The sequence below is a fragment of the Oncorhynchus kisutch genome, unplaced genomic scaffold (genome assembly GCF_002021735.2).
Source record: "Oncorhynchus kisutch isolate 150728-3 unplaced genomic scaffold, Okis_V2 scaffold1267, whole genome shotgun sequence".
NCBI lineage: Eukaryota > Metazoa > Chordata > Actinopteri > Salmoniformes > Salmonidae > Oncorhynchus > Oncorhynchus kisutch.
The window spans coordinates 1-11389 of record NW_022263212.1 but is presented as its reverse complement, the minus strand read 5'-3'; positions in this window follow the sequence as shown (position 1 = coordinate 11389).

The window sequence follows — 11389 nt, the reverse complement described above, 5'->3', positions numbered from 1 at the left end:
CCCTCTTTCTTCTTCTTCTCCTCCTCTTTCTTTGCTTCCTCTTCTTTCTTCTTCTTCTCTGCTTTCTTTGCTGCCTCTTCTTCCTCTTTCTTCTCCTCTGCTTTCTTTGCTGCCTCTCCCTCCTCTTTCTTCTTCTCCTCTTTCTTTGCTGCCTCTCCCTCCTTCTTCTCTGCTTTCTTTGCTGCCTCTCCCTCTTTCTTCTTCTTCTCCTCCTCTTTCTTTGCTTCCTCTGCCTCCTCTTTCTTCTTCTTCTCTGCTTTCTTTGCTGCCTCTTCCTCCTCTTTCTTCTCCTCTGCTTTCTTTGCTGCCTCTCCCTCCTCTTTCTTCTTCTCCTCTTTCTTTGCTGCCTCTCCCTCCTTCTTCTCTGCTTTCTTTGCTGCCTCTCCCTCTTTCTTCTTCTTCTCCTCCTCTTTCTTTGCTGCCTCTTCTTCCTCTTTCTTCTTCTCCTCCTCCTTTTTCTTTGCTGCCTCTTCCTCTTGATTCTGCTGCTCTGCCTCTTTCTTCGTTACCCCTTCCTCTTCTTTTTTCTTCTTCTCTGCTTTCTTTGCTGCCTCTTCCTCCTCTTTCTTCTTCGCTTTCCTTGCTGCTTCTTCCTCCTCTTTCTTCTTCTTCTCTGCTTTCTTTGCTGCTTCTTCCTCCTCTTTCTTCTTCGCTTTCCTTGCTGCTTCTTCCTCCTCTTTCTTCTTCTTCTCTGCTTTCTTTGCTGCTTCTTCTTCCTCTTTCTTCTTCTTCTCTGCTTTCTTTGCCGCCTCTTTCTCTTCTTTCTTCTTCACTGCCTCTTTCTTTGCTGCTTCTTCCTCTTCTTTCTTCTTCTTCTCCTCTGCTTTCTTTGCTGCTTCTTCCTCTTCTTTCTTCTTCTTCTTCTCTGCTTTCTTTGCTGCTTCTTCCTCCTCTTTCTTCTTCTCTGCTTTCTTTGCTGCTTCTTCCTCCTCTTTCTTCTTCTCTGCTTTCTTTGCTGCTTCTTCCTCCTCTTTCTTCTTCTCTGCTTTCTTTGCTGCTTCTTCCTCCTCTTTCTTCTTCTCTGCTTTCTTTGCTGCTTCTTCCTTCTCTTTCTTCTCCCCCCTTTCCTCTGCCTCTTTCTTCTCCTCCCCCTTGGCCTGCTCTAACTTTTCCTCCTTTGTTCCAGCCTCTGCCTTCTCTTTCCTGTCCTTCTCCGCCTTCTCGACCTCAGCCCACTCTACGTCTGAGCACTGCGAGCGCCGCTTGAGGAAGGAGGAGAAGAGACGTGAGAGGCCCCGGCTGGCTGAGGTGCGCTGGCGGGGCTTCACTAGCTGCTCCTCCTCAGTGGTGGTGGTGAAGATGGGGGTCTCTGTGGAGCCAGGCTCTGAGGCCTGCTCCTGGGTCTTCTGGCTGGGCTTCTCCCTCTCTGGCTCCGCTGCTGCTGCCTCTGGGCTCTGCTTGTTCTCCGGTTCTCTCTCTGTTTCTGGCTCTGGGCTCTGCTTGTTCTCCAGTTGTATCTCTGCCTCCGAGCTCTGCTTGTTCTCCGGTCTTCTCTCTGCCTCTGCTACACTGGGCTTCGGCTTGCCCTCTGTGTCCGCCTCGCCCACCGCGCTAGCCTCTGTTGTCATGGTACACACTGCAGAACATGTTATAGGAAAGAGAAAGCTTTGTGTGTTGTCATGTTGGATGATGCACAGCAACATACACACAAGCAAGACATGATTATGGACAGTCAACAGTGATGCACTGATGCCATTCTACAGCATGAGCTACTACTACTACGTTTTCTCAGACTGGAGTACTCGAACAAATATGCCACAAACACTTTTTCATATGGAGTTATGAGTGTATCCCACTCCACAATGGCACCTCTTGTTGAATGAGTGTGTGTGTGTGTGTCTGGGAGGACCTCTTGAGAGACAGGCAGCTCACGACAGTGTGTGTCTACCAGAGGCTCATTAGAAACACACACAATGGAGTCTTTCTGCTCCGTAGCAGCCTAGAAGTCTATTAGTACAGCTCCAGTCAGTATCATCCTCAGCACTAACCCAACACGGCTCTTTCATCCGTCCGCTGTGGCCCCGCCGGCTTCATACGGTGGGCCAAGATGTCCCAATGTAACATTGCATGACAATGCATCGCTAAATTGGGTTAGAAATTCACAGGACATACAGGGCTTCTGAGAAGTAAATGGCCAGTTACTGTGTTCACTTCACTGTGTGAACTTGTCTTGCAGTTGTGAGGCTGTCATTGAAAGAGTTGCAGCAGCATCAACGTACTTGTGTTAGATCATAGCAGTTCATCATCATATGTCTAGTAGCCCTCCATTCAGTGTTAACAGAGATTGCATCTACTTAGCATCTAGGCTAGTCTGATGCTGCTAGTTGTTGTCATTGCTCAACATCTAGGCTAGTCTGATGCTGCTAGTTGTTGTCATTGCTCAACATCTAGGCTAGTAGTTCATTAAATGTCTAGGTCTGCCATACAGTGGGGGGCAGGGAGACACTTCGCTAGACAGGATGGCAGATCTTCCAGCTGCACACACACGGCTGTCCTTACCCCAGAGGGTGCCTGACACACACACAGTGAACCATCGCTATAGGGACAGCAGGGGTATGGGGAGGAGAGGAGGGGGGACCACAGAGACCAAATCCTCTTTAGTCCTCCCATTGTTTGTGTCTAGTGACCAATAACTGTGGTGCACTCAAACTAATCCTGCCCTTCCCCCACCGCAACAACCCCCCATAGGCCTGTTCCCTAGGTCAACCTAAACACACACACACACACACACACACACCGAGCAGCGTGGTGTACGCCTCAGTGCTCAGGATCTCCTCTGGGTCTTTTAATGTAGCGTAATCTCAATGGTAATAGTCAGGAAACAGACATGGTGTTAATGGACCAGATGAGACGTCTTGTGTCTGCTGCTGCCTCCTGCATGACTGCCTCCTCCATTGTCTTCACTAGGTAACATCTAGATTCTCTGCTAAAGGCCAGGTGAGCAGCTCTGGTCCGGCTTCTAACCTGGGGAAGTAACAGGGACTCTCACAACCACACTGTGTCCCAAATTGTACCCTATCCACTATGTAGTTCACTACTTTTGACCAGGACCCAACTACCTTTGACCAGTCAAAAATAGAGCAATATACAGGAAATAACGGTAGTTCTGCCAATCTTGATCAAACTGGTGCCCCTTTGAAAACACTTTTCCATAGTGCATAGAGGCCCTATCATTTCTCACGTCTATAATGTTCTACCTCCAGTAGGCCAGCTGACATCCCGATCATCATTACTACTGTATACATCAACCATCATTACTACTGTATACATCAACCATCATTAGACTAACTAGCTGCCAGAGATAAAGATTGCCCTGCAGAAATGGGTGAACAGCGTGTTCAGCTGTTGGGTCAGGTGCACGTCAGATGCTCCGACCATCTGTGTGTCTCCCAAATGGCACCCTATTCCCTTCATAGTCCACTATGGCCCTGGTCAAAAGTAGTGCACCATGTAGGGAATAGGGTGCCATTTGGGGTGCACCTATGACTAAAGAAAGGGAAGGGGGGGTTGAATAAGATGCTATAGGAAAGTTAAGATGACGCCGGAGAAGAAGGCTGACATTTTACGTGTTTCTATCCAATTGTGTTTTTGTTTGTTTCTTTGCGTTGTTTGTAACTTATTTTTTTACTTATTTTGTACATAATGTTGCTACTACCGTCTCTTATGACCGAAAATAACTTCTGGACATCAGAACTGCGATTACTCACCACGAACCGGCAGACAGATTTTTTTCTTTAACGAGTCCGACGTGAATGACATACTGCTTTCCCGGGAACAGGCCCAGATCCCTGTCATTTGCGTGAAGAGAAGGCTGAGAAAAAGGGTCCGGAGGGTGGGCTGCCTTCTGAGAATTAGTAGGCGATCGAATAAACCCACACTGCCTTCCATTCTGCTAGCAAACGTGCAATCTTTGGAAAATAAAATAGATGACCTATGCGGAAGATTAAACTACCAACGGGACATTCAGAACTGTAATATCTTTGCTTCATGGAGTCGTGGCTGAGCGACCACATTATCAACATACAGCTCGCTGGATATACGCTGTATCGGCAGGATAGAACAGCCGCGTCTGGTAAGACAAGGGGCGGCGGACTATGTATTTTTGTAAATAACAGCTGGTTCACGATATCTAAGGAAGTCTCAAGGTTTTGCTCACCTGAGGTAAAGTATCTCATGATAAGCTGTAGACCACACCATCTACCTAGAGAGTTTTCATCTGTATTTTTCGTAGTTGTCTACATAACACCACAGACTGATGCTGGCACTAAGACCGCAATAAATTAGCTGTATTCGCCATAAGCAAACAAGAAAACGCTCACCCAGAGGCGTCGCTCCTAGTGGCCGGGGACTTTAATGCGGGGAAACTTAAATCTGTCTTTTTTTATCAGCATGTTTCTACCAGCATGTTAAATGTTCAACCAGAGGGGAAAAAAACTCTGGACCACCTTTACTCCACACACAGAGATGCATACAAAGCTCGCCCTCCATTTTGCAAATCTGACCATAATTCTATCCTCCTGATTCCTGCTTACAAGCAGATGCTAAGCTACATGAGTGTTCTACTAGCACAGACTGGAATATGTTCCAGGATTCCTCCGATGGCATTGAGGTGTACACCACATCAGTCATTGGTTTCATCAATAAGTGCAACGATGATGTCGCCCCCACAGTGACCGTACGTACATACCCCAACCAGAAGCCATGGATCACAGGCAACATCCGCACTTAGCTAAAGGCTAGAGGAACGGGACTGTATAACCCGGAAGCTTATAAGAAATCCCGCTATGCCCTCCGACGAACCATCAAACAGGCAAAGCTTCAACACAGGACTAAGATCGGATCGTACTACACCGGCTCTGACGCTCGTCGGATGTCGCAGGGCTTGCAAACCATTACAGACTACAAAGGGAAGCACAGCTGGGGGCTACCCAGTGACACGAGCCTACCAGATGAGCTAAACTACTTCTATGCTCGCTTCGAGGCAAATAACCCTCAAACATGCATGAGAGCACCAGCTGTTCCGGAAGACTGTGTGATCACGCTCATGATGTGAGAAAAGCCATTTAAAGCAGGTCAACATACACAAGGCCGCAGGGCCAGATGGATTACCAGGACATGTACTGCGAGCATGCACTGACCAACTAGCAAATGTCTTCACTGACATTTTCAACCTCTCCCTGTCCGAGTCTGTAATACCAACATGTTTTAAGCAGAAAACCATAGTGTCTGTGCCCAAGAACACTAAGGTAACCTGCCTAAATTACTACAGACCCTTAGCACTCAAGTCTGTAGCCATGAAGTGCTTTGAAAGGCTGGTCATGCCTCACATCAACACCATTATCCCAGAAACCCTAGACCCACTCCAATTTGCATACCGCCCCAACAGATCCACAGAGGATGCAATCTCTTTTGCACTCCACACTGCACTTTCCCACCTGGACAAAAGGAACACCTATGTGAGAATGCTATTCATTGACTACAGCTCAGCGGTCAACACCATAGTGCCCTCAAAGCTCATCAATAAGCTAAGGACCCTGGAACTAAACACCTCACTCTGCAACTGGATCCTGGACATCCTGACGGGCCACCCCCAGGTGGTAAGGGTAGGTAACAACACATCCGCCATGCTGATCCTCAACACAGGGGTTCCATGCTCTGTCCCCTCCTGTACTCCCTGTTCACTCATGACTGCATGGCCAGGCACGACTCCAACACCATCATTAAATTGGCCGATGACAACAGTGGTAGGCCTGATCACTGACAACGACGAGACAGCCTATAGGGAGGAGGTCAGAGACCTGGCCGTGTGGTGCCAGGACAACAACCTCTCTCTCCCTCAACGTGATCAAGACAAAGGAGATGATTGTGGACTACAGGAAAAAGAGGACCGAGCACGCCCCCATTCTCATCGGCGGGGCTGTAGCGGAGCATGTTGAGAGCTTCAAGTTCCTTGGTGTCCACATCACCAACAAACTAACATGGTCCAAGTACACCAAGACAGTCATGAAGAGGGCATGACAAAGCCTATTCCCGCTCAGGAGACTGAAAAGATTTGGCATGGGTCCTCAGATCTTCAAAAAGGTTCTACAGCTGCACAATCGAGAGCATCCTGACTTGTTGCATCACTGCCTGGTATGGCAACTGCTCGGCCTCCGACCGCAAGGCACTACAGAGGGTAGTGTGAACAGCCCAGTACATCACTGGGCCAAGCTTCCTGCCATCCAGGACCTCTATGCCAGGAGGTGTCAGAGGAAGGCCCTAGAAAATGTCAAAGACTCCAGTCACCCATGGTCATAGACTGTTCTCCCTGCTACCACACGGCAAGCGGTACCGGAGCGCCAAGTCTAGGTCCAATAGGCATCTAAACAGCTTCTACCCCCAAGCCATAAGACTCCTGAACATCTAATCAAATGGCTACCTAGACTATTTTCATTAACCCCCCCCCCCCTATTTTACACTGCTGCTACTCTCTGTTGTTATTATTTATGCAGAGTCACTTTAATAACTCTACCTACATGTACATATTACCTCAATTACCTCGACTAACCCGCACATTGACTCTATATACAGGGGGGTACTGGTACAGTCTCGCTATTGCTATTTTACTGCTGCTCTTTAATTACTTGTTACTTTTTTTATTTTAACTGCATGTTGGGTAGGGGCTGGTATATAAGCATTTCACTGTAAGGTCTATATACCGGTTGTATTCGAGGCATTTGACTAATAAAACTTGATTTGAATGAGAAGGGGGGTTTGAATAAGACGCTATAGGAAAGGAATGGGAAGTGGTGTTGGATAAGATGCTGTAGAACAGGGAAGGGGGATTGGATAAGATGCTGTATGACAGGGAAGGAAAGAGGGATTGGATAAGATGCTGTAGAACAGGGAAGGGAAGGGGGATTGGATAAGATACTGTAGAACAGGGAAGGGGGTTGGATAAGATACTGTAGAACAGGGAAGGGGGATTGGATAAGATGCGGTATGACAGGAAATGGGGGATGGATAAGATACTGTATGACAGGAAAGAGGGGGATGGATAAGATACTGTAGGACAGGGAAGGGGGTTGGATAAGATGCTATAGGACAGGAAAGAGGGGGATGGATAAGATACTGTAGAACAGGGAAGGGGGTTGGATAAGATGCTATAGGACTGGAAAGGGAAGGGGTTTGGATAAGATGCTATAGGACAGGAAAGGGAAGGGGTTTTGGATAAGATGCTATAGGACTGAAAAGGGAAGGGGTTTTGGATAAGATGCTATAGGACAGGAAAGGGAAGGGGTTTTGGATAAGATGCTATAGGACAGGAAAGGCAAGGGGGTTGGATAAGATGCTATAGGACTGAAAATGGAAGGGGTTTTGGATAAGATGCTATAGGACAGGAAAGGGAAGGGGGTTGGATAAGATGCTATAGGACTGAAAAGGGAAGGGGTTTTGGATAAGATGCTATAGGATAGGAAAGGGAAGGGGTTTTGGATAAGATGCTATAGGACAGGAAAGGGAAGGGGTTTTGGATAAGATGCTATAGGACTGGAAAGGGAAGGGGTTTTGGATAAGATGCTATAGGACAGGAAAGGGAAGGGGTTTTGGATAAGATACTGTAGGACAGGGGGATGGATAAGATGCTGTAGGACAGGAAAGGGAAGAGGGGTTGGATAAGAAACTGTAGGACAGGGGGATGGATAAGATGCTGTAAGACAGGAAAGGGAAGGGGTTGTGATAAGATACTGTAGGACAGGAAAGGGGGTTGGATAAGATACTGTAGGACAGGAAAGGGGGGTTGGATAAGATACTGTAGGACAGGGGGATGGATAAGATGCTGTAAGACAGGAAAGGGAAGGGGTTGTGATAAGATACTGTAGGACAGGAAAGGGGGGTTGGATAAGATACTGTAGGACAGGAAAGGGGGGTTGGATAAGATACTGTAGGACAGGAAAGGTGGGTTGGATAAGATACTGTAGGACAGGAAAGGGAAGGGGGGTTGGATAAGATGCTGTAAGACAGGAAAGGGAAGAGGGGTTGGATAAGATACTGTAGGACAGGAAAGGTGGGTTGGATAAGATACTGTAGGACAGGAAAGGGGGGTTGGATAAGATACTGTAGGACAGGGGGATGGATAAGATGCTGTAAGACAGGAAAGGGGTTGTGATAAGATACTGTAGGACAGGAAAGGGGGGTTGGATAAGATACTGTAGGACAGGAAAGGTGGGTTGGATAAGATACTGTAGGACAGGAAAGGGAAGGGGGGTTGGATAAGATGCTGTAAGACAGGAAAGGGAAGAGGGGTTGGATAAGATACTGTAGGACAGGAAAGGTGGGTTGGATAAGATACTGTAGGACAGGAAAGGTGGGTTGGATAAGATACTGTAGGACAGGAAAGGGAAGGGGGGTTGGATAAGATGCTGTAAGACAGGAAAGGGAAGAGGGGTTGGATAAGATGCTGTAAGACAGGAAAGGGAAGAGGGGTTGGATAAGATGCTGTAAGACAGGAAAGGGAAGGGGGGTTGGATAAGATGCTGTAAGACAGGAAAGGGAAGGGGGGTTGGATAAGATGCTGTAAGACAGGAAAGGGAAGGGGTTTTGGATAAGATATTGTAGGACAGGAAAGGGAAGGGGGGTTGGATAAGATACTGTAGGACAGGGAATTGAAGGGGTTGGATAAGATACTGTTGGACAGGGAAGGGAAGAGGGGTTGGATAAGATACTGTTGGACAGGGAAGGTAAGAGGGGTTGGATAAGATACTGTTGGACAGGGAAGGGAAGAGGGGTTGGATAAGATACTGTAGGACAGGAAAGGGAAGAGGGGTTGGATAAGATACTGTAGGACAGGGAGGCTATGATCCCTTATTGCTGTCACTTGTTAAATCCACTTCAAAATCAGTGAGACTTGTGTATGTGTGCTATGCAGAGGATGAAATGGCAAGACAAAAAATGTAAGTGCCTTTGAACGGGGTATGGCAGTAGGTGACAGGCACTCCGGTTTGAGTCAAGAACTGCAACGCTGCTGTTTTTTTTATTTTACACTCAACAGTTTCCCGTGTGTATCAAGAATAGTCCACCACCCAAAGGACATCCAGCCAACTTGACAACTGTGGGAAGCATTGGAGTCAACATGGGCCAGCATCCCTGTGGAACACCTTTAACACCTTGTAGAGTCCATGACCCGATGAACTGAGGCTGTTGAGGTGTTCCTAATGTTTGTTGTTCTCAGTGTATCAGTCTCAGTCTCATTTAACCCTACAAGACATGTGGGCATGTAGTTCTATGTTACCGTGGAAAAGGATGTTAAATCATGTGAGACCGAAATCACATTGGACAGAAATTAGGGTATAGTCCACCACCCAAAGGACATCCAGCCTACTTGACAACTATCGGAAGCATTGGAGTCAACATGGGTGTGTGCAACTGTGTGTTGAGCAGAGCTTGTGGAGAACGGGTATAAGAGCTGCAGGTTCTCAGGATGTTGTCGACTCATTAGGATATCTCATGTCACTGACTGCAGTGCACACACACGCATTCCCTCACAATTTCGCTCTCACTCAGACGTAGACACACACAACACTAAGCAGTGTAATCTAAATCGGTGGTATCAGGCAGAGGACATTTCTTCATTCATTCATTCATAGTTGGTGTGAATCTGAGTAGCAGCCATCCCCATCTCAACCACATCCCCAGCACCAACACTAATACCGCCGGCCCTTAAGCACGTTGGATCATATTTGCCCTACAGGGGAACTGAGAAACAGAAACATCCGTGGTAGGTGCTGAGAGTGAATTTAGTGAGTGGGATTTAGCCTGGAGTTTAGTGTTAATCAGGCTCCAAGTGAGATTATCTCTTCCTCCCCTCCCTCCCTCTCCTCTTTCTATTCTCTCTCCCCCATCTCTTCTTCCCCCCCTCTTCGCTCTCTCCCTTCTCTCCTTCTGTTCTCGCTTTCTCTCTTTATCTCACTCCCCTCTCTCTCTCTCTCAGAGAAAATGGCAGGTTGTGATCAGCTGTGCTGATTCATGGCTTATGCTAAGTCCCGCCCACCTATTAGCCCCTCCCACCTGGCCAAAGTCAAAATTAAAGGAAATAAATGCCAAAGATATCTGTAAACACATGCGCTTGCACAGCGGTATACAGGCAGGCTCTCACATGCCCACGCACAAACACATTTACAAACAAACATGCATCCTATCACATGCCCACACAGATACTCACCGATTCACGGCTGCAGTCATTCACATAGACATACACAAAAATGGAATATGGAAATGGTTTCAAAAGAACATTCCCAATGCTCTCAGCAACGTTGATATAGAAACCTCTAACACTAAACCCATTGATTTAAAACAGAAAAGCAGTGCAAAGGGCTTTACACTGGTTAGTTCTTAAACTCTCAGCTATAATGGGTACGGTCCCATGTAGGTCTGTTGGTCTTCTAGTCTGTAACTTTATCTCCAGCTCTCTGTTTCAACCTAATCAATACCCCCACAGATGGTTCTGATGTTGTAACGTGAACCGCTTGGGGACCAGGCTGAATGGAGTCATCCCATTGATCGACTGTGTTTGGGCTGAAGGAGCAGACCAAGCCTACACTTAAATTCAATCCAGTTTAAACCGGACTTCAGCCAAAGCCAATTGATTGAAGGTGAAATCTGTATATAGTGTTCATGTCTGTGGTGTCTTATGGTACCAGAGAGAATTCATATTTGTTTCCATGACGTGTCTGTCAATAGGGCGACAGGTAGCCGGCGGTTTAAAGTGTTGGGTAGTAAGCAAAAGGTTGCTGGTTTGAATACCCGAGCGGACAAGGTGAAAAATCTGCCGATGTGCCCTGAGCAAGGCACTTAACCGTAATTAGCTCTAGGGTGTAGACCCTGTAAACAACACATTTCACTGCACCTTTCCAGATTTATGTGACAATAAAATTCAATTTTTTATATGCTGTAATTGTCAAGGATAATATCCATGTGTTTGTCAATTAATACATCATTGTAATGTAAGTATCGATGACTGTCTGTCAATGATCGTTGCCTATAACAGTATCTAGACATGCTGTGGATATACAACAAGTTCACAGTCCACTCCAGTCCCATGTGGAATAAAGACATAGTGGCAAGAAAAAGTATGTGAACCCTTTGGAATACCTGGATTTCTGCATAAATTGGTTATAAAATGTGATCTGATCATCTACGTCACAACAATAGACAAACACAGTCTGCTTAAACTAATAAAAACACAACGAATGACACGTTGTCATGTCTTTATGAACACACATTCACAGTGCAGGGTGGGAAAAGTATGTGAACCCTCAACCAAACATTTTCTGTAGTTGCGGATCAGAACTGCACAACGTTGAGGAGGAATTCTGGACCATTCGTCTTTATAAACGGTTTCAGTTCAGCAATA